Genomic DNA, 26944 nt, shown 5'->3' on the forward strand with positions numbered 1-26944 from the left:
CTAATAAATCATTCCTGTGATGTGGACAGTAATGAGAACATGCCTCTCTTAAAAAAAAACCAAAAACATTGCTTTGCTAAAGATAAAAGCTGCACAAACATTCAATTCCTTGAAACTACTGCTTTCTTGCATAACAGAATCTTGGCCAATATTTAAGTGAGCTATGGTCATAAAAGTGACTTTGTGGAAAAAGACACTACAGTTAGCAAGCAATATTTATTCTTTTATCAGTGATATATATACCCAAATCTATCAAATATTTGTGAGTCTATGCTATGTGCTCAATCCGATGGAAAAAAAGCACTACTGAGAATGCAAAATAAAAACAAAATCTAAGGAAATCATCCTTTTATTTAAAAATAACTTCTACTTAAGAATATAAGAACAAAACACAAGAAATAACTAAAAGACAATTTATGCATAGTGGCTAGAGAATCAGCTTCAGAGACATGAAGGCATGGGTTCAAGTTCTGTTTCTAATACATATTATCTATGTGACCCTGGGAAAATGAAATTAAGCTCTAAGTGGCACTGGCAATTCTCTAAAACCATAAATTGAAGAAAGGTTGGAAAGCTGCTTTATTAGTAGGTGTTTCCTCACTGAGAGTTCCCTATGTTGATGAAATCACAGATTCTTGGGAGAAAAAGACAGAGAGAAAGAGAGAAAGGGGGGGAGGGAGGGAGGGGGATGAGGGGAAGGGAAGAGAAGGGAACATATGGGAGGCAACCAGCTGAAAGTGATGATGATGATGATGATGATATCATTTATATAGCACTTTAAGGTTTGCAAAGCACTTTACATATATCTCATTGAATCCTCACAACAGGCATAGGATGTAGGTATTATAATTATAATCATTTTACAAATGGTAAATGACTTGCCCAGGATCATTCATATCTTGTTCCAATGTTCTTTCCATTTGTACCACCTAGCTGCCAGACTAATTCAGTGAGAATAGTGGTTGTGTATTAATATAAAAGGAATGAAAGGTAGCTCAAATGGAATGTTTGATATGCAGTGAGCAGTCTAGTGTAGGAAAATAGTGCACTGTACTGGAAAGTCAAGAGACCTGGTGAAAGGAAGAGATTAGGTTAGAACAAAAATACCTAATGGGTTGGCCAAGCCCAAAGTAAGTAAGGGGATGGTAACAAAGAAGCTAAAGTCACTTATTTAAATCTTCAGGCCTGGGCAAACTGCATCCCAGGCTATAGAAAGACTAGGAAGCTGTAAATAGTTATTCTGCAAAACAGTGACTACAGCTTAGGAGTCACTATTAGCAATCTATGAAAAACTGGAGGAAATGGGAGAGTTGGCACAGAACTGGAAATGTGAATATATTTATCTTGATTTTTTTTGGGGGGGTGATGTATAATTAGTTTTATTTAACTGAACTTTTGTTACAAGGTACCTCTCACACAGTAGGAATAATCTTTAAGAGCTTGCAAGGTAAAAAACAAAACAATAATAAGTTTTTTTTAAAGATGCCTTAAATCTTTCAGATTTAATTTTTCTAACACCGTATTCAGTTCTATGCTTCCTATTTTGCTTATTTTTTAAGTGTAGAGAGAAATACTTAAGTCTTTTTTTTAACAGTATCTACATTTTTATTTAATACTTTTAGTTTTCAGCATTGATTTCCACAAGATTTTGAATTACAAATTTACTCCCCATTTCTACCCTCCCCCCCACTCCAAGATGGAATAAATTCTGATTGCCCCATTCCCCGGTCAGCCCTCCCTTCTGTCACCCCACTCCTCCCAACCTCTTTTCCCCTACTTCCTTGTAGGGCAAGTTAGATTTCTATGCCCCATTGCCTGTATATATTAATTCCCAGTTGCATTCAAAAACACCCTTTTTTTTGAACATCTGCTTTTAAAACTTTGAGTTCCAAATTCTCTCCCTTCTTCCCTCCCCACCCACCCTCCCTAAGAAGGCAAGCAATTCAACATAGATCACACCTGTATCATTATGTAAAACACTTCCACAATACTCATGTTGTGAAAGACTAACTATATTTTGCTCCCTCCTATGCTATCCCCCTTTATTAATTTTTTTCCCTTGACCCTGTCTCTTTTCAGTTTGCTTTTGATTACCTCCTCCCCCTATCTGCCCTCCCTTCTATTGTCCCCCCTTTTTTTATTCCCTTCCTCCTTCTTTCCTGTGGGGTAAGATACCCAATTGAATGTGCATGTTATTTCTTCCTCAAGTCAAATCTGATGAGAGCAAGATTCACTCATTATCCCTTACCTGCCCCCTCTTCCCTTCCAACAAACTGCTTTTTCTTGCCACTTTTATGTGAGATAATTTACCCCATTCTATCTCTCCCTTTCTCCCTCTCTCAATATATTCCTCTCTCATCCCTTAATTTGATTTTATTTTTTTTAGATATCATCCCTTCATATTCAACTCACCTTGTGTCGTCTGTGTGTATGTGTGTGTGTGTGTGTGTGTATATGTGTGTATATATATATATGTATATGTTCCCTTCAGTTACCCTAATACTGAGGTCTCATGAATTACACACATCATCTTTCCATGTAGAAATGTAAACAAAACAGTTCAACTTTAGTAAGTCCCTTATAATTTCCCTTTCTTGTTAATCTTTTCATGCTTCCCTTGATTCTTGTGTTTGAAAGTCAAATTTCCTATTCAGCTCTGGTCTTTTCACTGAGAAAGCTTGAAAGTCCTCTATTTTATTGAAAATCCATATTTTGCCTTGGAGCATGATACTCAGTTTTGCTGGGTAGGTGATTCTTGGTTTTAATCCTAGCTCCATTGACCTCCGGAATATCATATTCCAAGTCCTTTGATTCCTTGATGTAGAAGCTGCTAGATCTTGTGCTATCCTGATTGTGTTTCCACAATACTCAAACTATTTCTTTCTGGCTGTTTGCAATGTTTTCTCCTTGATCTGGGGGCTCTGGAATTTGGTGACAATATTCCTAGGAGTTTTCTTTTTGGGATCTTTTTGAGGAGGCACTCGGTGGATTCTTTCACTTTCTATTTTATCCTCTGACTCTAGAACATCAGGGCAGTTCTCCTTGATAATTTCTTGAAAGATGATAACTAGGCTCTTGTTTTGGTCATGGCTTTCAGGTAGTCCAATACTTTTTAAATTATCTCTCCTGGATCTATTTTCCAGGTCAGTGGTTTTTCCAATGAGATATTTCACATTGTCTTCCACTTTTTCATTCCTTTGGTTCTGTTTTATAATATCTTGATTTCTCATCAAGTCACTAGCTTCCACTTCCTCCAACCTAATTTTTAAGGTAGTATTTTCTTCAGTGGTCTTTTGGACCTCCTTTTCCATTCGGGTAATTCTGCCTTACAAGACATTATTCTCCTCATTGGCTTTTTGGAGCTCTTTTGCCATTTGAGTTAGTCTATTTTTTAAGGTGTTGTTTTCTTCAATATTTTTTTTCAGCATTTTTTGGGTCTCCTTTAGCAAGTCATTGACTTGTTTTTCATGGTTTACTTGCATCATTCTCATTTCTCGTCCCAATTTTTTCCTCTACTTCTCTAACTTGCTTTTCCAAATCCTTTTTGAGCTCTTCCATGGCCTGAGACCAGTTCATGTTTTTCTTGGAGGCTTTTGATGTAGGCTCTTTGACTTTGTTGACTTCTTCTGACTGTATGTTTTGGTCTTCTTTGTCACCAAAGAAAGATTCCAAAGTCTGAGACTGAATCTGAGTGTGTTTTCACTGCCTGGCCATGTTCCCAGCCAACTTACTTGACCCTTGAGTTTTTCGTCGGGGTATGACCGTGTGTAGAGCAAAGAGTACTTTGTTCCAAGCTTGAGGGGATGTGCCATTGATTTCAGAGCTATTTCTATACAGCCATCTCTGCCACACCAACACTCCTCCTTCTCCAAGAACCACCAACCCGGACCTGATGCAAATCTTCAGCAGGCTCTGTACTCCTGCTCTGATCTGCCACTTAATTCCTCCCACCACATGTGCCTGGGGCTGGAAGTAACTGCAGCTGTAGTTCTGTAGCTGCATCACTCCTGCTGCCCCTGGTGTGGTGGCCAAACTGCAAACTCTGTCCCCCACAGCTTTTCCCACCAACCTTCTCTGTTGTCTTTGGTGTTTGTGTGTTGAGAAGTCTGGTAACTGCCACAGCTCACTGATTCAGGGCACTAGGGCCTGTTCCACCTGGCTCCTGGTCTGGTTGGTCCTGCTGCTGCCCATGCTGAGCTCCGCTCCCCTCCACTCTGTGCGCAATAGATCTCACCCAGTGACCATCCAGGCTGTCCTGGGCTGGATCCCTGTTTCCCTCTGCTGTTTTGTGGGTTCTGCAGTTCTAGAATTTGTTTGGAGCCATTTTTATAGGTTTTTGGAGGGACCTGGTGGGGAGCTCATGCAAGTCCCTGCTTTCCAGCTGTCACCTTGGCTCCTCCCCGATAGTCTATTTTTAAGGTGTTATTTTCTTCAGTATTTTTTGGGGTCTCCTTTAGCAAGTCATTGACTTGTTGTTTTTCATGGTTTTCTCACATCGCTCTCATTTCTCTTCCCAATTTTTCCTCTACTTCTCTAACTTGCTTTTCCAAATCCTTTTTGATCTCTTCCATGGCCTGAGCCCAATCCATATTTTTCTTTGAGGCTTTTGATGTAGGCTCTTTGACTTTGTTGACTTCTTCTGGCTGTATGTTTTGGTCTTCTTTGTCACCAAAAAAAAGATTCCAAAGTCTGAGTCTGAATCTGAGTCCATTTTCACTACCTGTTCATGTACCCAGCCAACTACTTGACCCTTAAGTTTTTTGTCAGGGTAAGACTGCTTGTAGATTAGAGAGTACTTTGTCCCAAACTTGAGGGGCTGCGCTGCTATTTTCAGAGCTACTTCTACATGGCAAGCTCCACCACACCAGCACTCCTTCTCCCCCAAGAACCGCCAACCATGATTGTGGCCCAGATTCAGGCTGGGCAAAGCAGGTTTTGCAGTCCTGTAATCCGCTGCTGAATTCCTCCCACCAGGTGGGCCTGGGGCCAGAGGCAACTGCAGCTGTAGCTCTGAAAGCAGCCTCAGAGCTGCACCCCCTCTGCCGCCCCCGGGGCGGTGACCAACCACCAACTTTTTTCACTCTGTCCCAGCAGCTTTTTCGACTAACCTTCTCTGTTGTCTTTGGCGTTTGTGGGTTGAGAAGTCTGGTAACTGCCGCAGCTCACTGATTCAGGGTGCTACACCTGTCCCTCCCAGCTCCAGGTCTGGTTGGTCCTGGCATGGCCCAGGCTGGGCTTTGCTCCGCTCCACTCCCAGCTCCATGCAATAGACCCTTCCCAGAGACCATCCATGCTGTTCTGGGCTGCAGCCCTGCTTCCCTTTGCTATTTCGTGGGTTCTGCAGCTGTAGAATTTGTTCAGAGTCATTTTTTATAGGTGTTGGAGGGACCTGGGGGGGAGCTTAAACAAGGTGCTGCTTTCTGGCTGCCATTTTGGCTCCGCCCTCCATACTTGAGTCTTTTACCATTACAATGTTACTATCTATATCTTACAATTCTAATTAAACTTCTCCTTTATGAATTTAGATGCAACGTCATTGCTTCAAACCTGGCTGGTTTCATGAATTCCCAGACTACTTCCTAATTTCTGCTCTGGCAGCCTTCTCATACTGGTAAAACCTCCACACCTACCACCTTCTTCTCCCTGTCCTGATTTTCAAAAAAAAAAAAAAGAAAATGAATAAAAAGGTGATATTAATATCTGCAGTCTCTACCTCACACGGTTGTGGGAATCAAAGGACAAATTGTGTGTAAAGCCCTTTGAAAAACTTTAAAGTACTATAATTATTATTATACAAACTTTGAGAATTGGAAAATTTTTGGAAAGCATTAATAAAGGCATAAAGAAGTACTGATCATTAAGTGCCAGAATGGCTTTATTAAGAACAGGTCATGTCAGATCAACCTTATTTCCCTTTCTGACAAGGTTCCTAGAATGCTAGATCAAGGAATGCAACAGACATTCTATTTTGGATTCCTGTAGGCTACATGGCAAAGACTCTCATGATATCCTTCTGGACAAGATGGACAGATGGAGGATAGCTGATAATTCATTTAAGTGTTTTTGGAACTAGTTTAATGACTGGACACAAAGAGTGAATCAATATCAGTGAAGAGAGGATTCTTTTGGAGTGTCCAAGGAAGCTATCCCTAGCCCTGGGCTATTTGACATTATTATCAATCACTTGGATGAAGGCATGCCTATCAAATTCTTGGATAACAAAAAAACTGAGCAGAATAGCTGACACTTTAGACAACAGGATCACAATTTTAAGATATCTTAACAGTCTAGAATGATAGGCTAAATCTATGATGATTAAATTTAAAAGGGTTAATGTACTCTATGGTTTAAAAATCAGCTATGAAAATACAGGATGAAAGACAGTATGGCTAGATAGCAGTTTATGTGAACAAAGATCTGCTTATTGACTGATAATAAGCTCAATATGAATTAAAAGTATGATTTGGAAACCAAAGCAAAGAGACCCTAAATAGCTATTATATTACATTAATATACTCCTAGCACACAGAATCAATGAGGCCTTGTCAGATCACATCTGAGATATTATCTTCAATTCTTAGAGACATATTTGAAAACGTATTAAAATGTAGAGTGACCAGGTTAATAAGAAAACTGGAGGATATTTCATAATAATAATAAGGAATATTTAGATGAAAAAATATGTGATGGGAGCATCACAGTCATATTCAAATATTCACTGAAAGACTGTCCCATGGAAGGGGGATTATGCTTGGTCGCGATGATCAGAACTAGGAACATGGTAGGGGTTAGACTGTTACCCCAATACAAGTAAAAACTCCCTACCACTTGGAGCTCCCCTCAGAGTGGAATAAACTGCTTCAGGAGGGAGTGGGCTTCCTTTGTTATGGAGCCTTTTCATAGTCAGCCTGGTTGAACATTCTGATGTAGACAGGATTCTTTTTCAAGCACAGCCCAACCTGGATGATCTTTGAGATTCCTTCCAACTCAAAGAATTTTTGCTAGGTTTCAGTTTTCTTATCTACAAAATGAAGTGGTTGCCCAAGATAATTTCTTTTCATCTCTAGAAATCAGTGATTCACAAGGTAGACTGGAAAGAACTCTAAATGGACAACCAGAAATCAAAGTTTGAGTGGAACCTCCTGCACTCATTAATTGAATGACTTTAGGCAAGTCATTTCCCCTCTCTCTAAGAAGAGAGAATTGGACCACGAGGATCATTGCTAAAGTCCTTTATGTGATTTAGCCAGGGCCCCTTTAAGGACTCTGTATCCCCCTTGAGCATCCTTAAACAGTCTTCTTCCTAGTGCTAGGTGAGGTTCTGGTGGCCACAGGGTTGTTGTGAAGATCAAATAAAATAATACATGTATAGCACTTTGCCAATTTAATGGTGCTATATAAACTCTAGCTATCATTATTTTTATGAATTAGTGAGAAGAGTGGGACCAGAAACACAAGTGACAACACTTTCTTCTGCAACCTTCTCACTCTTTTTAAATAAGAAAAATATTACACTTAATAACCATACACAAAAAAGCTAAATGAATTAGAGACTAAGTGGTAAAATTTTACTTTTAACAATGTAGAAGCAAATGACTTATGAAACAGCAAACAAGGAAAAATGATTTTGCTATGTGTTGTTTTTCACTTCTAAACAGGTTCCACTATATCTGGCCCCTCTCCCTTCCTTCTTCCCTCTTGTTAATAGTTATAGCTAATATGTATATACTTGTGGTTCTTCCGATTTCACATCACTCCCTACAGGTCTTTTCACATTCCTTTCTTAGTTTCATATTTATCACTGTTAAAGCCATCTCACTCTCTTCTGTCACTTCTTACATCCATTAACACGTGACATTCATATGATTGGATAACCTTGTAATTCAAGGACCAACCGCATTATGAAATCCCATATAGTAGAAGTGACATGTATGAGAAACCAGCACCACAAGACAGATAGCATCCTTATTACTGAATTAATTATAATGCTCTGGGGTTGGGGTTCAGGGGGTGACTTGCATTTTGTGAAGTTTAATATAATGGCATTGATTAGTGATCCTGCCTAGTCATTTTATGAAGCACACGAGTACTATTTCCTGATTCCAATAGGAAGTGTTTTCAATGCTCCCAGAGGGATAGGAGACATGTCTAAGGCTGCAAACTAAGATAGTGAGCAAGCTGGGATGCTTTGTATTTCCTTGTGTTAAGATGTTGTTTTCCCCCCAATAGAATGTAAACTACTTGAAGGCAAGAACTGTTTCCTTTTTTGGCTTTGTACTCCCTGCAACAAACATGTAGTCTATACAGAGCAGTTGCTTAATACTTTTGTTGAATGACAGAATAAACTCCAAATCTCCAAATTACCAGTCTAATGCCCATCCACAGGGCATTAATATACAGCATGGTGATAAGAGGTAATGATGCCTAGGCAGGAACACTGAACTTAAAGAAAATAGACATGAATTCTAAGGCCATTTCAGCTAATTCTTTCTGACTCACTGCATGGTCTTTGACAAGTCAAGTCCTCTTTCTGTGCCCCAGTTATTCTTTAAAATTTGGCAAAATTTGGCAAAAAACAAACAACAACAGCAAACCCAAACACATTATCAAATTCTCAAGGTACTATATTCATGTTAGACAGACAGCACATACTTTAAAAAATACCCTAAAGAACCCAAAGAACATGAATCTATACAATCAAATGTGACACAATGTGATACAATAAATGAATCTTGTAGGAATTCAGGAAAAGGAGAGATCGGTGTATGGCAAGTTTAGTCAAAGTAGGGTTGTTCAAGGAGGGAGGTGCAAACTGAATGATGGGTGAGATCTGGACTAGCAGATCACTCTAGACTCTTTGGAAGGAAGTCAAAGAACAAAAACATCTTAGGCAGGATAGAGCAACTTACATACTGCCTCAAGGTAAATTTAAAAAACTTGCTGATAATTCCAAAACAGGATTAAGATGCCTCAAGATGGGGCAGATTCCCTTTCCATGGAAGTCTTCAAGGAGAAGCTGGATGACTGCTTGTCAGGTTTCTTATATTCCTTTTGTGTATGGGCTGGACTAGATGGCTACTGAGGCCCTACTAGTTCTCAAATTCTGTGATTCTGTACATCTCAGTGTTTTTTGCCACCCTTGAGAGACGAAATGTATTAGATGAAAATGAGGTTGACATGAATTCTTAGAAAAATATGTTCTAGGCCCCTGATGATTTGTTTGTGTTAGTTGTTTTCCAAATCAATTCCCTCTCTATCAAAAATGAATGCTTCCTCCAGTATTTTTCCATGTAGGTCATGTACTAAGACTTGCAGTGTTGTTATGACTCCTGACTTCATATTGTTGCACTACCTACCCCATGTTGTGTTTAGCAATGACCTGCCTTGTTCCCACTTGACCTATACTGTGCCATGCCCCAGTCTGACATGACTATGTCAGTTCTATATTCAGTTCTATACAACTGAATATAGCAAGTTTTTCTCATTTGCTCTCTTGACTTCACTCACCTACTCATTAATGTGTAATATTTCAGTAAAGGTCTGATTTACTAGAATGCAAGTAGGAAAGCAATAATTTTTGACTGACTTTGATTCCATAAAAATATGAATATTTCTTTTCATTGGCTAGTCTCAGACTAAATAATTTTCTGTATTGTTGTCCTGAATACATTTTATTTCTGAGGGGATGGTCAACCTGGAGAATAAGATCCCAAACACTTCTACCATTGTACAGGGGAGAAACAGCAGTGACAACGATAAACTCTTAGCTGTAAATGGGATAGTAACCTTTTGAAATGGGAAGGCCGTCCATTTTACAGCAAATCCTCCACTTAGTGGGCTACCCCTGTGCTTACAGAGTAAACTGCTAATTACTCCAAGCAGGTATTAACTCTGTATCAACATTACCAATCTGGAGGCATGATTTCAAAGCATTAAAATTCTACTCTCTGAAAACACGGCTGTTGTGATCTTTCTATGTAGCCACGCAGTAAAAAATGTTGCACATATTTTCTGCACCTATCCAAAGAAATTTATCTTTCACACCCTACTTCATGCCATATGTTGGAAGCTGAAAGAATGAAGAATTTAGCTGTCAGTCTCTGAAGGCAGAACAGGCCCTCTTCCAACTCCATGGAGCATCGGATCTGAATGTATGACATTTCACTTTAGCTTTTGTCAGCACTATCTGCTGTGTATCACTGGTGTACGGCTGAAAATATTCTTGATGGGCAGCTCATATGCACAGGATAAAATGCTTACTAATCTTTTCTTTAAAGAATTTGGAGGGTGGGAGTGGCTTGTCACCTCAAATGAACACAGAAGATTTTCAAAGTGCAAGAGCTAACAAACTTAGAGTATATGTCTGGTGGTAGTAGACCACAGACACACATTTTTAAGCCCTTTGCTGCTGTATTCCAGCAGCCCAATTTATTCTTCCTCAGGGTGGTTCTCTTTCTATCAGGAGCACTACTCAGCACAGATACCATTTGCTAGTCATAGGATATTGCCTCAGGAAAAATAGACTAATTTTCATGCTGGAAATACCACTCCACATTTCTCTCTGGCAAGGTATATTTACAAGGTGATATCACCTTTCTCTCTTGGTCAAGGGGTCATCAAAATATTTCTGCTCCAAACTAAATGGGAAATAAATTTCTCTGGTACATCAGATCTATTCAGGAAAGTGATACATTCATGGTTACAATCACTAAAGAAAAAAAGGCAAGGAGAGACACTTCTGGGAGTCAAGATAGTGGAGTAAGCAGTAAATTGCTGCAACTCTACCATATTCACCTCCAAATAACCATAAAATAGTACCCCCAAACAAATCGTAGAACAGCAGAACCAGCAAAAGGATGGGGCAAAATAATCTTTTAGCCCAAGAAACTTGGAAGAACAGCAAGAAAGGTTTGTCTTACTTGGGTGAAAGGGGAGTGCAGTCCAGGATATGAAGCACCCCAGTTAAGCTAACAGCAAGGCCCATCTCAGCAAACTAGCAGGAGATACGGAGCCCTGTGGTGGAGCAGGCAAATGTCAGCACCAGGACCCCCCACATGCCTCAGCATAGCTAGGGGAATTGGCAGACTCCAGCTCCAAGAACCACCATGTGCTTCAGTATAGCCCCAGGCAAATAGGCAACCTCCAGCGGCCAGACAGCCACATGCTTCAGTGTAGCCCTGGGGAAATGCAGAAACACTGCACTGGCTTCAGTACATGCAATAGGATCCCATCTTAGCACCAGATAAGCTGCCAGACCCCTATAGCCTCCAGCAGCACCAGCCACCCCTATCCTACCCCCTCAGCACAGCACCAGATATGAGGGTCCCCCATGGGCCTCAGGGCAACATCAGTGCAACATCAGGTAAACAGCCAGGGCCTGTAGCCGCTGACACAAGAAGCCTGAGAGAGAGCCCCTTCCACACTTGGAGCAGAGCTCACATTTAAAGGAAAGAAAAAAGGCCAAAAAAGATGAACAAAAAACAACAACAAAAAGAATCTAACCATAGAAAATTATTATGGTGACAGGGAAGAACAAAACACAAATTCAGAAAAGGACAACCATGTCAAAACACCTATGGGCAAAACCTCAGAGAAAAATGGGGAGCAGTCTCAAGCCCAGAAAGAACTCATAGAAGAGCTCAGAAAGGAGCTTTAAAATCATATAAGAAAGGTAGAAGAAAATTTGGGAAAAGAAATTTGAATGATGCAAGAGAATTATGAAAAAGAGTTAACAGCTTAGAAAAAGAAAATGACTGCTTGAAAAGTAGGATTGGCCAAATGGAAAAGGAGATCCAAAAAAACCACTGAAAAAAAAACTCCCTAAAAAGTAGAATTGGTCAAATGGAAAAGGAAGTACAAAGATAACTGAGGAAAACAACTCCTTAAAAGTTAGAATTGCATAACTGGAAGTTAATGACTCTATGACACATCAAGAATCAATTAAACAAATTCAAAAGAGTGAAATTGAAGAAAATGTAAAATACCTCATGGAAAAACAACTGACCTGGAAAATAGAGAGATAATGTCAGAATCACTGACCTACCTTAAAGCCAGAATCTAAAGGAGGACCTGAACAACATCTTTCAAGAAATTGTCAAGGACACTGCTCTGACATTCTGGAACCAGAGGGCAAAATAGGTATTGAAAGACTCTACTGATCACTTCAGGAAAGAGATCCCAAAATAAAAACTCCAAGGAACACTATAGTCATTATAGAACTATCAGGCCAAGGAAAAAATACTTCAAGTGGCCAGAAAGAAACAATTCAAATACCAAGGAACCACATTCATGATGACACAGGACTTAGCAGTCACAACATTAAAGGATCAGAGGTCACGGGAGATGATATTACAGAAGGCAAAGGAGTGAGGACTACAACCAAGAATCCCCAGCCAGTGAAATCAATCATAATACTCAAAAGGAAAAAAAAATTATTCAATGAAATAGAAGAATTTCAAGCTTTCAAAAGAAGACCAGCATTGAACAAAAAGTCTGATCTCTAATATCAAGACCCAAGAGAAGCCTAAAGAGGTTAAAAAAAAGGAAAAAGAAAACATAAGGGATTCAATGGAACTGAATTGTTTACACCCCTGCATGGGAAGATACTTATAATTCTCAAAAATTATACAAATAATAGTACAGCTAGAAGGAATATACATGGATAGAGGGTATGGGTATAAGGTGAATCTGAAGGAATGGCATAAAAAATAATTAAGGGATGATAAAGAGGAGTACACTGGGTACAGAAAGGAGGGAGAGGTAGGTTAGGGTAAATTATTTCACATGAAGAGGCATGAAAAACCTATTATGCTGGAGGGAAAGATGGGATGGTGGGTGATGGGCATCACTTGAACCTTACTCTCATTGGTATTGGCTCATCGGGAATAATGTGTACAATCAGATGAATATAGAAATTTATGTTACCCAACAAAAAAGTAGGAGGGGAGGAGATTAAGTAAATGGGTGTGGGGGGGGGACTGAAAGAAGAGAGGGCAGACCAGGGGAGATAGTAGACAGAATTGAAACACTGTGGAGGAGGGAAAAGATAAAAGGAGAGAGAAGACAAACAGAAGGAAAAATAGGATGAAGGAAAATATACAGTTAGTAATCAGAACTGTGAATGTGAATGGGATGAACTCTCCCATAAAAGGGAAGCAGATAGCAAAGTAGGTTAAAAACCAGAATCCTACAATATGCTGTTTACAAGAAACACATTTGAAGCAGAGGGACACACACAGGGTAAAGGTAAGGGAATGGAGCAGACTCTATTACACTTCAGATTATACATACATACATTATATGTATATGCATATATATGTATATATACATATGCACATATCAGCATGGGTAGCACTCCTAATCTCAAACAAAGCAAAAGCAAAACCAGACCTAATTAAAAGAGATAAGGAAGAAAACTATATCTTGCTAAAAGGTACCATAGACAATGAAGTAATATCCATACTAAACATATATGCGCCAAATGGTAAGCATCCAAATTCTTAAAAATGAAGTTAAGTGAGCTACAGGTTTGTGACCAAAAAAGAGATAGAGAACATTATAAAATGTAAAACACATATTTTTGATCATATTAGGTTAAAAAGCTTTTGCACAAGCCAAATGAATGCAACCAAGATTAGAAGGAAAGCAGAAAGCAGAAAGCAACCTTTATAGCAAGTATTTCTGATAAAGACCTCATCTCTCAAATATATAGAGAACTGAGTAAATTTATAAGAATACAAGCCATTCCCCAAGTGCAATGAGAAATGACGAACTGGCAGACTTCAGAAAAACCTGGAAAGATGTGTACAAACTGATGCAAAGTGAAATAAGCAGAACCAGGAAAACACTGACTATATATCAGCAACATTACGTAATGATCAGTTATGAATGACTCAGCTGTTCTCAGCAACACAATGATCCAAGACAAGTACAAAGGTCTCATGAAGGAAAATGCTATCCACATTCAGATAAAGAACTGATGGACGCTGAATGCAGGTTGAAGCATACTTTTTTTTCACTTACTTTGTTCTTTTTCATGTTTTTTCCCCTTCTGATCTATTTCTTCTTTTGCAAAGATGACCAACATGGAAATATAGTTTACATGATAGCACATGCATAACCTATCTCAAACTGCCTACCATTTTAGTAAGAGGGAAGGGGCAGAGGGGGAGAGGAGAGGGAGGGAGAAAAATTTGGAACTCAAAATCTTGTAAAAAAATGAATGCTAAAAATTGTCTTGATAGAGAATTGGGAAAAATACATTAAAAAAAAACAGAGACAGAGAAGATTATAGAGTCTGTATAGTCTTTCTGGAGTCAGAGGACTTGGGATCAAATTCCACCTCTCATGTGACCCAGGACACTTAATTTCCCTGGTTCCTTCCTTTGTAAAATTGAATGTGATGCCTTGGGGTCTCTATGTATCTATGGTTGCTCTATTTTTGCCCTTCCACCTAAAAAAAGTTCAAATAAATATAAAAACACATTTTGTCAAAAAAAATCAAAATGGCAAAAAGACATTTATATGAGCCTTAAAAAGTGTTTAATAGTCATGTAGGAGTATACAACATGAGGCCAGTAAATGTATGTGATAGGAATAAGAAAAACAATAATAAAGGTTAAAATTTAGAGGAATACAATTGGAACAAACAGACCTCATTTCAAAGGCAATGGTAAATGCTGACAACAGGCGTACACCATTGGATTTGTTCAATGTAGTCAAAAGTAGTTTATCTCAGGAAGGAGCCTATGAAAGAGCTAAGATATAAGAATGAAATCTAAAGGTTCTCTGTGGGTGACAAGCACATGAACTAAACCAATACTAGCTATTGACAAAGAAATATCAAAGAAATTGTTCAGTCATATAGATCTGTTTATAGAAATGGAGAGGGTTATGACAATGAGTCAAGACTGGTTCATTTCTACTAGAAATGATGGAAAGGTAATTCCTACGGAACTGGGACTCGGTAGATTATGTGGTGAAGTGCTTGAAACTATGCAACATACCATTTCAGGTTATAAACATTTTGTATCTACCATCTAGAAAGACAATATCAGGTAACTAGAATTATACATGTACCACTTGATATTCTTTATAAACTAACAGATGATAAACCCTGTATGACAAATTCAAAAATATCCTTGAGAATTCAAGAAATAAATTTTATTGGAATGGGGGCACCATAAGAGAAAGAACTGTTGCCTATAACTACCCAGGTATAATACTGAACCCTAAAATTTTTTTTGAATTTTTTGAAATCTTTTTTATAATTAGATTCTTTATTTTTAGTTTACAACACTCAGTTTTACATGTTCTTGAGTTTCAAATTTTCTTCCCTTCCCTCCCTTCCCTCCCCCCCCCAAGATGGCATGCAGTCTGATATAGATTCTGTGTAAACCTTCACATGAAACTTATTTACACAATAGTCAAGTTGCAAAGAAGAATTATGACCAATGGAATGAATCATGAGAGAGAAGAAACAAAACCCCCCAAAAAGAGGAAAAAAAGAGAGAGAGAGGGCAAACAGTTTGCCTCAATCTGCATTCAGACTCCACAGTTCTTTCTCTGGATATAGCTAGCTTTTACCATCAGGAGTCGTTTGGAGCTATCTTTAAGCCTTGTATTGCTGAGAAGTGCCAAGTCCATCAAAGTGAGTCATCACAGAATCAGTAGGTCTGTGGTTGTGTATAAGGTTCTCCTGGTTCTGCTCCTCTCATTCAGCATCAGATCATGTAGGTCTTTCCAGGTTATTATGAAGTCTGTATCTTCCCCATTTCTTATAGCACAATGGTATTCCATTACATTCATATACCACAACTTGTTCAGCCATTCCCCAATTGATGGGCATCCCCCTGATTTCCAATTCTTTGTCACCACAAAAAGAGCTGCTATAAATATTTTTGTACATATAGGTCCCTTTCCCACTTGTGTGATCTCTTTGGAACCCTAAAAATTTTAAGAACAATGTTTTTAATAGATGTGACCTTATAGAATACTCATAATCTCCAAGTTATGTTAGAAAATTTGCAAAGTACAGAGACCAAGTAGAAGAAATTAAAACCACAAGAAATGTTTCATCCCTGTTTTCCTGTCTTCTACTGGAGTTGACCCAAAGATACTTTCAGTGACTATAGAGAAAATGAACTTGCATAGTAATACTGTTATGCAAAAGCAGTTTTACCTGTAAGCAGACTTAGAAAAACCAGCTACTTTATCTATTTGCATACTTGTCTGTAGAACATTAAAGAGCAAAGAATGATAGTACTACAATAACATCCTTTATCATTTCTATCTGATGTCCACAAAAATTGAGAATGAAATAATGACTTTGTTTAATTACACAAAGAATGAGATAATCAACAAAATAGCTGACATTGATAGAGCACTTTAAAGTTTGCAAAATGCTATTAATAGATTATGTTAATTGAATCTTACTAATCTTTAAGTTAGGTTTTATAGACATTGCCGTTTTACATATTCTGCCCATGAGGAAAGTGAGATACAGAGAAGTGTCTTGTCCATGGTCACACAGCTAATGTCAGGGATAGGATGTAAACTCAGTTTTCTCTTGATCTCCAAATCTAGAGCTCTTTCTTGCTACTTTGTCTTTGTCATTCACTTGTTCAACAATCTTTTTTGAAGTATTTATTATGTATAAGGATCTATTTTAGACACTGAGAGGTTTGATTTTTAGTTAGGTACATTTTGTGTTAATGGAAACAACATTAGGTTCTCATCATTGAAAACCTGTATAAGCTAAAAGTAACTGCATGTTTTCTCTTTACTTGTATTCCCAATGCCTGGCACATAGAGATTGCATACTAGACATTTGTTAATTGATGATTTGAAAAATCAAACCAAAACAAACCAAACCTGTTTATCTCTTGAGTACTCAAGTAATTCTAAATGGAGCTCTCTGTTTGCCATGTCAACATGGGCATCCTTATGCAAAGGCTCATAGGCTACTTTTACTGAAGGAGAACCAAAGTGTTTAAATGTGAAAGCAGCTTATGGGCCTAACTCGTTATAGAACCCTTCAGTCTAAATCACCATGTAATATCCACACTATAAAGATATTTTCAGCTTATGTTCCTATCCCCGTAGCTAGGGATTGGAAACAGGGGCAGATGTCAACAAAGGCACCTGGCTATTGGCCAGAGACCTTGTTTCATTTGGTCCATGATTGCCCTTGCATGTCTCGTGTTGACAGACCATGGATTGTTAACAGGGAATTCCAGAAAGACAGAGAAGAGAGTGTCAGGTATCCTTCACCTCTCCCTTACTACCAAATGGCTAGAAATTACATACATACATACATAAGATTTTGTTTTAGGTTATATAACCCTCAGACATGGACCCTTCTTTCTCTGGGCTTATTATTTCAGAAAAATAATAGAATTCCCTCTGTCGGTGTTTGCAGAGTGAAGAAAAGATTAGATAATTATGCAGGTAATATGATCCACATAGGCAGGCAAATCAGATTATTCAGGATACAGAGTGGCACTTTCTTTGCTTTGAATGATCTGATTAGCAGTCTACATGGCTTAAGTTAAATGGAATATTAAAAGAACAACTCTGCTTGACCTGTGTGGTATAGACACAGGCAGTTCAGGTTTATAGGCTGTGCTCTTGACTGGCCAAGGCATAAAATAACCATGAGGATATTTCTGAGGACCTTTCTAACATTTGTAGAAACATTTTCTAGTGAAAAATAGAGCATTTCAATAGAATCTAAATCAATTTTTCTGATCAATTGCTGTAGAAACATTTATAAGTGGCAATAAATTGAGTCCTACTGAGCACAGATGGGTTTTTGAGATTGTGTAAAGTTGTTATAAATTTGCCCCCTGCCCCATTATACTTTAGTGGATTGGGACTCCTTGGCAGGGATACATATCCTCAAAAATTTCCTAGTTCAATCAATAAATGCTTATTAGGAAATCTGCCATAAAATACACCTACTCTAAGCAAATCATGTGATTTTAGAAGTATGTGAAGAATTTTCTATTCTTATCTTTTCCCCTCTTCATAAGCTAGAAGGGTGATTAGCATAGGCCTGTCAGCTCATCTTTCTAACAGTTCCCTTTAGTAAAATGATGACCAAAAAGCAAATATACTACTCTACTGTTGTTGTTCAGTCATTTCAGTCATGTCTGAGTTTTCATGACCCCACCTGGGGTTTTCTTGGCAAAGATACTGGAGTGGTTTGCCACTTCCTTCTCCAACTTATTTTACAGATGGGGAAACTGAGGCAAACAAAGTTAAATGACCTACCCAAGGTCACATAGATAGTAAGTGTCTGAGACCATATTTGAACTCAGGAAGATGAGTCTTCCTGACTCTGGGCCCAGTACACTGTGCCACCTAGCAGCCCCACACTACTTTATACATCCCTGGATTTCAAGTGGAAGACAATAATTACTACGACAAATTTCTTGATTAAATTTGACAACATAGAGAAAAAAACAAAACTATACATTGACACTTACCTCCATCCCTGCCCCCCAAAAGAAGATGAAGCAAGATCTCTTGTCTTCAAAGCCTAGAACATGTTCTTATGTTGATATGAATTTTAATCAAAGACAAGGACCACAGGCATTTGTTCAATGAGGACACTTGCAAAAGTTAAGAAGAGGACTAAAGTGGGATGTGTTCTGCTCATTTTAAGCAGACCCAGTTGCCTTCTCCACTGAACTTCATCCTTGACCTCTACAGTTGTGAATCTGACCTAGTAGACAGACACCTGAAGAATTGCTACAGTGACTCCAGAATGACAAAAACCAACATGAGATTGTATCTGCTTGGCAGAGACCACAGCAGGAGCTATTCCAACTAGGGATAAAGCTGGGGATTAAATAAATCATTGTAGTTCTGAGAACTATTAGAGTTAGAATTTTTATCAAGAGGAATAGGTTACTGGTAAAAAAAAATCGAATGAAATAAAGGAAGATTTGGAGAGATCTTTGATACCCTTGAATCTGTCTCTATAAAATACCTTGAAAGGCAGGATAGTACTGCAGGAAAGGCATTGCTTCTGAAGTCAGAGGACTTGAGTTCAAATACCACTTTTCTTACTTAACTACCTATGTGATCTTAGACAAATCATTTAACCTCTATGCCCCGTTAGTTTCTTCATCTATAAAATGCAGGAGTTGGACAAAATTATACCTAAGGTCCCTTCCAATTCTAAAGTTATGCATATTATGTGTCTATAATGACATAGTAATGATATAACTACTATTTCAATGAAAATTAAAACCAAAGTTATACTTATGTGCCTTGTAGTTCATCCTTCATTCTCGAAGAGGACTGATGACATCAGGAGGGTGATGTCCTGACTTTCAAGTAAATTGGATTTAAGTGAGGCAGAGCTGTGCAAGGTCATCAGCCTTCAAGAGCACTGGCTATGGCCCGGCCTTATGTGCCTATGAAGGATATAATGACTATTTCAATGGAAATTAAATGTGGAGGCATGTATTACTAACTGACCCTGCTGTATAGGACAAATTTCCCTACCACCCCCCTGCCCCCGGCACTCAGAATTTCAGACATACAAAGTGAAACATATTCAAAGGAGAGTGACCTAGATACTGAGGGTACTTGAGACCATGTCATAGGAGGAATACTTAATGGACCTGGTGTTATTTAACATGGAGAAGAGAATATTCAGCAGGGGAGACAGCGATTACTAGCTGACTTCAAGCATTTGAAGAGCTGTTGAGTTAAGAAGAAATTAGATTTGTTCTGCTGGGCCACAGAGGGCAGAACCAGGATCAATGGGGAGACATTACAGAGAGGTGAATTTTAGTTAGACATCATAGGAAATATCCTAATAATTATAGCTAATAGGAAGTGTAATGGGCTGTACCAGGAAGTACTGACTGTCCTATAATCTTCAAATAGAGGCTGTGTGGCAGTTATTTGAGAAGAGATTCCTATTCAGATATAAGTTGGCCCAGACCATCTCTGAGATGTCTTATGGATTTAATTTTATGATCATCTTATCTCCCCTGCATCTCTCTTCCCAAAAGCTATTTATCATCCATCCATCTATTTTCTATCAACTATCTAATGTATATCTATCCATCCATCCATCCATCCCACCTTCTTTCTCTCCCTAGGTACTTCGAGATTGGCTTACAGGCCTTTCCATAGGTCAGTCCATACCCCGCCCCCAGAATGCCCTTTGTTCTTCTATTGAATGAATTCTTCATTCTTTTAAACACTTTCAGGAAGCCTTCTGATTAACACAATACAAATGATCATTAACCTCCTCACAAAATCACTGCAATTTTCCTTCATCAGTATGTTTGAGTGTCATTATCTCATCCAATGTATTTATGCCTATCTGCATCCTATTACTCATTTATGTTTCTTATTTCTTCCAGGAAAATAATAAAAGTGATAGAAGCAAAGGGTGCATTATTTTCTTATACTGTAATCTTATAAAACCCAGATCTAGTTTATGCACCTAGTAGGATCTCAAAAAACAAAAAGCTTAAAAACATGTGATAATGGTGATAAAATTTTAAAAAGGCAATAAAAGGGTGATCCTTTGTAGAATTTGGAAGGAAGAATCTGGCTCATAAATAAACTGGCAGAGAACATGAATATCAACACACAGCTTAGAGTTTAAATATTCCAGCAGTTGGCAACCCCAAATTCAGTTTTTCTGCCCATTAACCTCTTATGAGAGGGAGGATTCAGCCTAGATAACTAACTAAATAACTAAAGGAAAAGATCCTTTTTTTCTCCTCAGCTGCCAAGAAGTACAAAATATTACCTTTAAGGCATGGAATTTCCATGAAAGCTCTGTGCATCAGGACATGCCAATGGAGTCTTTCCAGGATCTTGGCATTGCCAATGAATGACAGCAGAAGTGATGAACTAAAGATTTATGATGAATGGGAAGAATTTGGTTGAAGAAGAAACTGCTTCCAAGAGTATGATTCATGTTGCCAGTGTACCTATCTCTTCAGTAAGTACTTGAGGTTCTCATCTACCTGGCTTTGCTTGAAGAACTCTCTAACTCAGGCCCTCATCACCTCTTACTTAGACTACTACAATAGCCTCCAAAATGTCCTCCCTGTTTCCAGCCTTTGCCTTCTCTAATACAGCTTTCTTTTGGCTTGGCATTTAAAGATGTCCACAATCTGTTTCCCAGAAACCACCAAACATCATTTCATGTTACCCTTCATATACTCTACACTCTAGCCAGACTTGGTCTTTCCCAAAGCTCAACATGCCATGTCCTTCCACTGACCTTGGCAGAGTCTGTTTCCTATATCTGGAAAGAAGTCCCTATTTGCCTCTACCTCTTACCATCCGTAGCTTGCTTCAAGGCTCACTTTTCAGGTGCCCCTTCCTTCATGAGACCTTTCCAGTTCCCACCTAGCTTTGATGCTGAAATTCTTCTCTCCTTAATTCAATTCAAATTGATTCAATCCATTAAACATTTATTAAGCACATACTATGTGCCATGCTCTGTCCTAAGTACTGGGGTTACAAACAAGACAATCTCTGCCCTGAACGAGCTTACAGTCTAATGTGGGAAGACAACACACAAAAGGAAGCTGGAAAGTAAGGATGGTAGGGGAAGGGAGTGGGGAGGATGCCAGGATGTACCCAGCAATAGGACATCTTGTTTTGTGGCATTCAGACCAAACAGAGGTGTAGATAGAAAGTGGAGTGAGCCCCAGCATCCAGGTTCTATTCTCCATAAAGGAAAGCATTGGGTGGAGTTTAGTGTTCTCCAATGTTCTCCAATGAGAGGGGTAAGGGAATGAGGGAATTGGAAAGGAGTTGAATATATCCAAGGCTGAATTAAACAGCATGATGAGATTTCTGGTGATCAGCTTATCCTGAGAGAAACAGGTTCCTTTGAGGGCAGGTACCGATGAATTTTTACTTTTATATCTCTTCTGCCTTATATAGTATCTGACACATTTTCTTCTTGTTCCATCCTTTTAGCCATATCTGATTCTTTGTGACCCCATTTGGGTCACATTTCACAAGACACATTTCCTTCTCCAGATCATTTTATAGATGAGGAAACTGAAGCAAACAGAGCTAACTGACTTGTCCAAAGTGAGAGTTTGTAAGTGTCTGAGGCCAGATTTGAATTCTGGCCTTCCTGACTCCAGATGCAGTGCTCTATCCACTGAGCCACCTTGAAGCCCACCTGACACATACTAGGCACTTAACAAAGGTTTACTGAATTATAAATGCGTCACTGAAGAACTTTAGAGAGGGAAAACTCATCATCTCCTGAGGCAGGCCATTGCACTTTTGGATCACTCTAATTGTCAGAAAGATTTTTCTTACATCAAGCCCAGGTTTTCCTTTTACCAAGTTCCACATATTGCTACTAGCTCTGCTCTCTGGAGCTGAGCAGAACAAGTTCTCCAGGATTCTTAATGAACTCCAACAGTGTTTTCAACAAAGGCTCCCTGGCACCACTGCCAATTGGCCTTCTCCGCCCCCACCCCTATCCTCTTCTTGGCTTTCATGCTTACAGTTGCATAACATGCTGTCATATTTGACTGATACAATGAAGGTAACAGAGAAGACAGAAAAGAGTTGTTTAAGCCTACAGAAGGGAGTCAAGCACGTTCACAGAGATGCTTGCTCAGGCATGGCTTCTATTAGACATCCTGTGTGGTCCCTTCTAACTCTAAGATTCCATTTTCTAACAAATCTTCTAATCCTCTGCTCTTCTCTTCTGTTTTCCCTCAGCCCTCTAGCCAACAGCCATATATTCTTCCCCTGGATTCCTATAGTATTGCCTGTATCCCTCACTAACATTAGAAATGGAAGAGATCTTTGAACATTGCTCCAGTTCTTTCATTTTTAGGTAAGAAAACTAGACTAAACTTCCTTCAGGACAGGAACCATGTTTTATTTTTCCTTGTTTCTCCCTCATTACCTCACTTGGGAGCTTCTATATAGTGGATGTTTGATGGATACTTGACTGAATTAGCAACAACAAAAAACCCATCTTAAGTATCATATGCTAAGCTACTATGCTTTAGAAAGTGGAATAGCTCTAAAAAAGCCTGATCTATTCTAGTAGCATAGTATAACCAAAAGAGAAAAAAGAAAGAAAGAAAACATAGCAAGAGATAGGAAGAATAAATAGGAGGATGATTCAAGGGATTTGTTTCTCATTCACTAGAAACACTTTTGGCCTAGACATCCTTTCCTTTTATTCATTCTGTTTAATAAATGTAGAGTACAGTAGCTTCACACTCACTGAAGAATAACTTTTATCCAGTGTTGGTTTTAACAGAATACTTAGAGCCTATGCTTCAAGATGATCAGGCTGAGAGCCACCCAGTTCTACTGTGATTTCCTGAACCTCAAACAGGAACTTTCAGAGTTATAGTGAGATCAAGACTGGGCAGCTCAGATCACAGGCTCACCATTTGAATCTAACATTTCCCCCCTCCTTAATTAACAGATGACTATATCTATGGAATCATACTAACTTCATTTAACAAAAAAAATCAACAAGTCAACATGGTATTTATATTTTCACTTGCTTTTTCTTCTTCTCTCTCAGTAATAGAACAAAACTGTTTATCATGGACAATTGTTGAAGAAACAGGAGGAGACATCTTTTTTTCCCCACTCACAATGAATCAATCAATACTTAAATGTTTATATAAAAGAAGGATTAACTTAATAATCAATAGCAATAAACATGCAAAAGGGATAAAATATTACCAAAACCTCCCAGCATTTAACAAGGCAGAACCACAGAATTAACAAACTAAAATAAGCAGATAAGTCATTTTTTAATCCCTTGTCAGACATGGCTGAAACTCTATTTTCTTTGCCTTCCTCCTTTTTTCTCACCTTTTCTTTCTTTCTTTTTAAATAAAGTTGTAGTTAGTGTATATACTGTTCTGGTTCTGATGATTCCACCCTGCATCATCTCATATAGGTCTATTTATATTTTCTTATATGTTTCATACTTAATTTTTGAACCACTATGTTATTCCACTACATCAGTGTACCACAATTCATTTGGCTGTTTTCTAATTGTTGGGCACAGAATATGATGTAATTTTTCTTTATGATTATAGTAGCTATGAATAGATTTGTACATAAATGTTAATTTTTAATTTTTATAATTTTTTTTTACAGATAAAGTCCTAGCAATGGAATTGTTGGGTCAAGTGGTATGATCAGTTGTTTCACTCTTATTCTTGTCATAGTGCTCTCCAAAATTTCTGTATCAGTCTGAAGTTTTACCAATAGTGTGATAGAACAGTAATTTTCCTAAAGCCCCACCAGCAATAGGCTCCCCTTTAAAAAATATTTAGTCAATAAGTGCTTCTTGAGCATCTAGGATTTTATGACACCATGGACATACATAGTCTTTGCTTCCCTCTAAATAAATATGATATCATCCTTCTGCAAAATATAAAAAGTACCTTCTATTTGCATCTCTCTCACAAACTTATTTTGTATTCTAGGTATTTATGTCCATCTTATCTAGGCTAAAAGCTCTTAAAAGGTGGGACAGTATCTAATATATCTTTCAATTCCCTCAACACCTAGCACAGGCATCTGTTAAATACAGGAGTGCAATGAATGCTTGTTGAATTGAATCAAGTAGGGGAGATATTACACACATCTAAAAACATACTAGCAGTATAGCCATTAATGATATCTTAAGTGCAAGGCAAGGCATAAAACAGGGAGGCATGTGCTTGCCAAAGGTGTTTGCCACCATCATGGAAGAGATCCAGAAGAGAATACAAGCTGAAAAGAGATTTCCCATAAATTATGAGGTTTTCCAGATGCTCCTATTTGCAGATGACATTGTGTTGGTTTTTATCAAGCTTTGGAACATTGAAGAGCCTCTTGTAAGAGATCTGTAACCACTCAAAAGTGTTTGCCTTAGTCATCCAACATGGGGAAAACATACAGAGAAGAACATCCATTGCTCAGATTATGACATGCGGTTAAATGTTAGCACAGTGTCTGGAAGACAGTAAATGCTTAATACATGTTTTTGACTGATTAGACAATCCATAGAGCTTGCTTGCAGATATACATGCACATATATACGTAAACAAACACATACACATATCTACATTCCAGCCATACTGACCCACTCCATGACATTTCATGCCACTGACCTTTGCCTGTGCCAGGAAATTGCCTCTTCACAAATATATTCTAATTATATATGTGTATAGGTATATATGTATACCTATATACATACCTATAAACATATTTATCTCTATATACATACACACAGAGAGATAGAGATAAATATAAATAGATGTAGATACGCATAGATATCTACATCCATCCATCCATCTATCTATCTAGCTTGCTCTCAGGGTTCCTAGGAAGGAGAGTTCTGTGTAAGATGGGGAAGACATGGAAAATGTGGGATTTCAGCTGGGTCTTGATGATTCTGTTTTAATCCTGAATAAGATTTAGATAGGTTTTTTTAAAAAAAAATTGTACAATGAAATAACTGGAGAATATATCATGCATAAACACATATTCTACATATATGTAGAGAAAGATAGATACATAATACATAATTATATGTTTATATTGTATTGTAATATACATGTATATGTATATATGTATACATACACACAAATATATGTGTATGGGGAAGGATAGGCTAGGAGAAGGAAAAGGAGGGGAATAGAAAGAGAGAGGGAAGGGAAAGGATAAGGAGAATTAAGAGAAAGAGAGGAGAGAGGGGGCTGGGGAGCTAAAGCCAGATCCAGAGACAAGTATCCTATACAGTTCTGAGTCATGATAATCTCTGAAGAAATGAAAATGCACATTACATGAGGGCTACAAAGAGGCACATGATAGACACCAGCAGGCTGAAACAGACAAAAAATGAGTCATTAGAAGAAAGCCAGAGGGACTTTGAAGAGTCATAAGAAGAAAGCCAGAGGGACTTTGAAGAACTGAAGTAAAATATGTCATCAGGTAAATATATGAATGAAAAAGAAGAGGTCTGGCCATGTGACAAGAGTGAGTGAGAAGAAGTGGAGAAGCCTGAGGGCTCTCCTGGAATTCTGGAGATATCAGAAGGCCAGCATGGCTACTAGCACACTGTATAGACCTCTTATGGTGGACTGATGGGAGAATGTAATTAAGAGCTGCACAGGACCAGCAGACATGAGTGGGTTGTGCACTACAGCATTGGAGGGAAAATTCTAAATCAATGAGACAACAAATTGGCCTAAGTATTGGACTAAGTACTAAGTGTCCACTGAGGAATGTACAATGCTATAAGAGCTCCTAGGAAGGAAAGTCCTATGTTAGATGGGAATGATATGGAAAATGTCAGACTTCAGCCAAGTCTTAAAGGCTGAATAAAATTCACAGAGCTCAGATGGGTTTTTTTAATCTATACAATGAAATGACTGGACTAGATGATCTTAAAGGTCGTTCCCAGCACTAAATTCCAGGATTAAATTAATCTATTGCTAAATTAAATTTATTTCCTTCTGGGAAAAGATTTTTAATATTGAAACTTTCTTGCCTTTGATGTAAGTTAAGTCCTCTGGGGAGGAAAAAAAATAAAAAGGTCTTTTAGTACTCTAGATGCAATAGCTGATCATGTAACTATAAACTACAATTTTAATTTTTTTTTTGCCTCATCAAGTGCTTACTGACAAGAAGGTACTACCTGTGATAAATGCTACCTGTCAAGGCTTCTCTTTGATCATGCTTAAGGGGGAGAAAAAATTTCCAAATCATTTGCTTGGGAATTTAAAAACCATAAGTGGGTTTGTTTGCCTGAAATGAAGCACTACCCTATTTTACATTGTCAAATTTATTTTCAAATAAAGTTCCTCTTTGTACTTGAAACAGTTCCTAAAAATGTCACTATGGCTTATTTAGTAGAATTAAAATAAAATCAGTGATTAAACTATCACTGGAGTCAGCAAGTTCA

The sequence above is a fragment of the Trichosurus vulpecula genome, chromosome 3 (assembly GCF_011100635.1).
Source record: "Trichosurus vulpecula isolate mTriVul1 chromosome 3, mTriVul1.pri, whole genome shotgun sequence".
Classification (NCBI taxonomy): Eukaryota; Metazoa; Chordata; class Mammalia; order Diprotodontia; family Phalangeridae; genus Trichosurus; species Trichosurus vulpecula.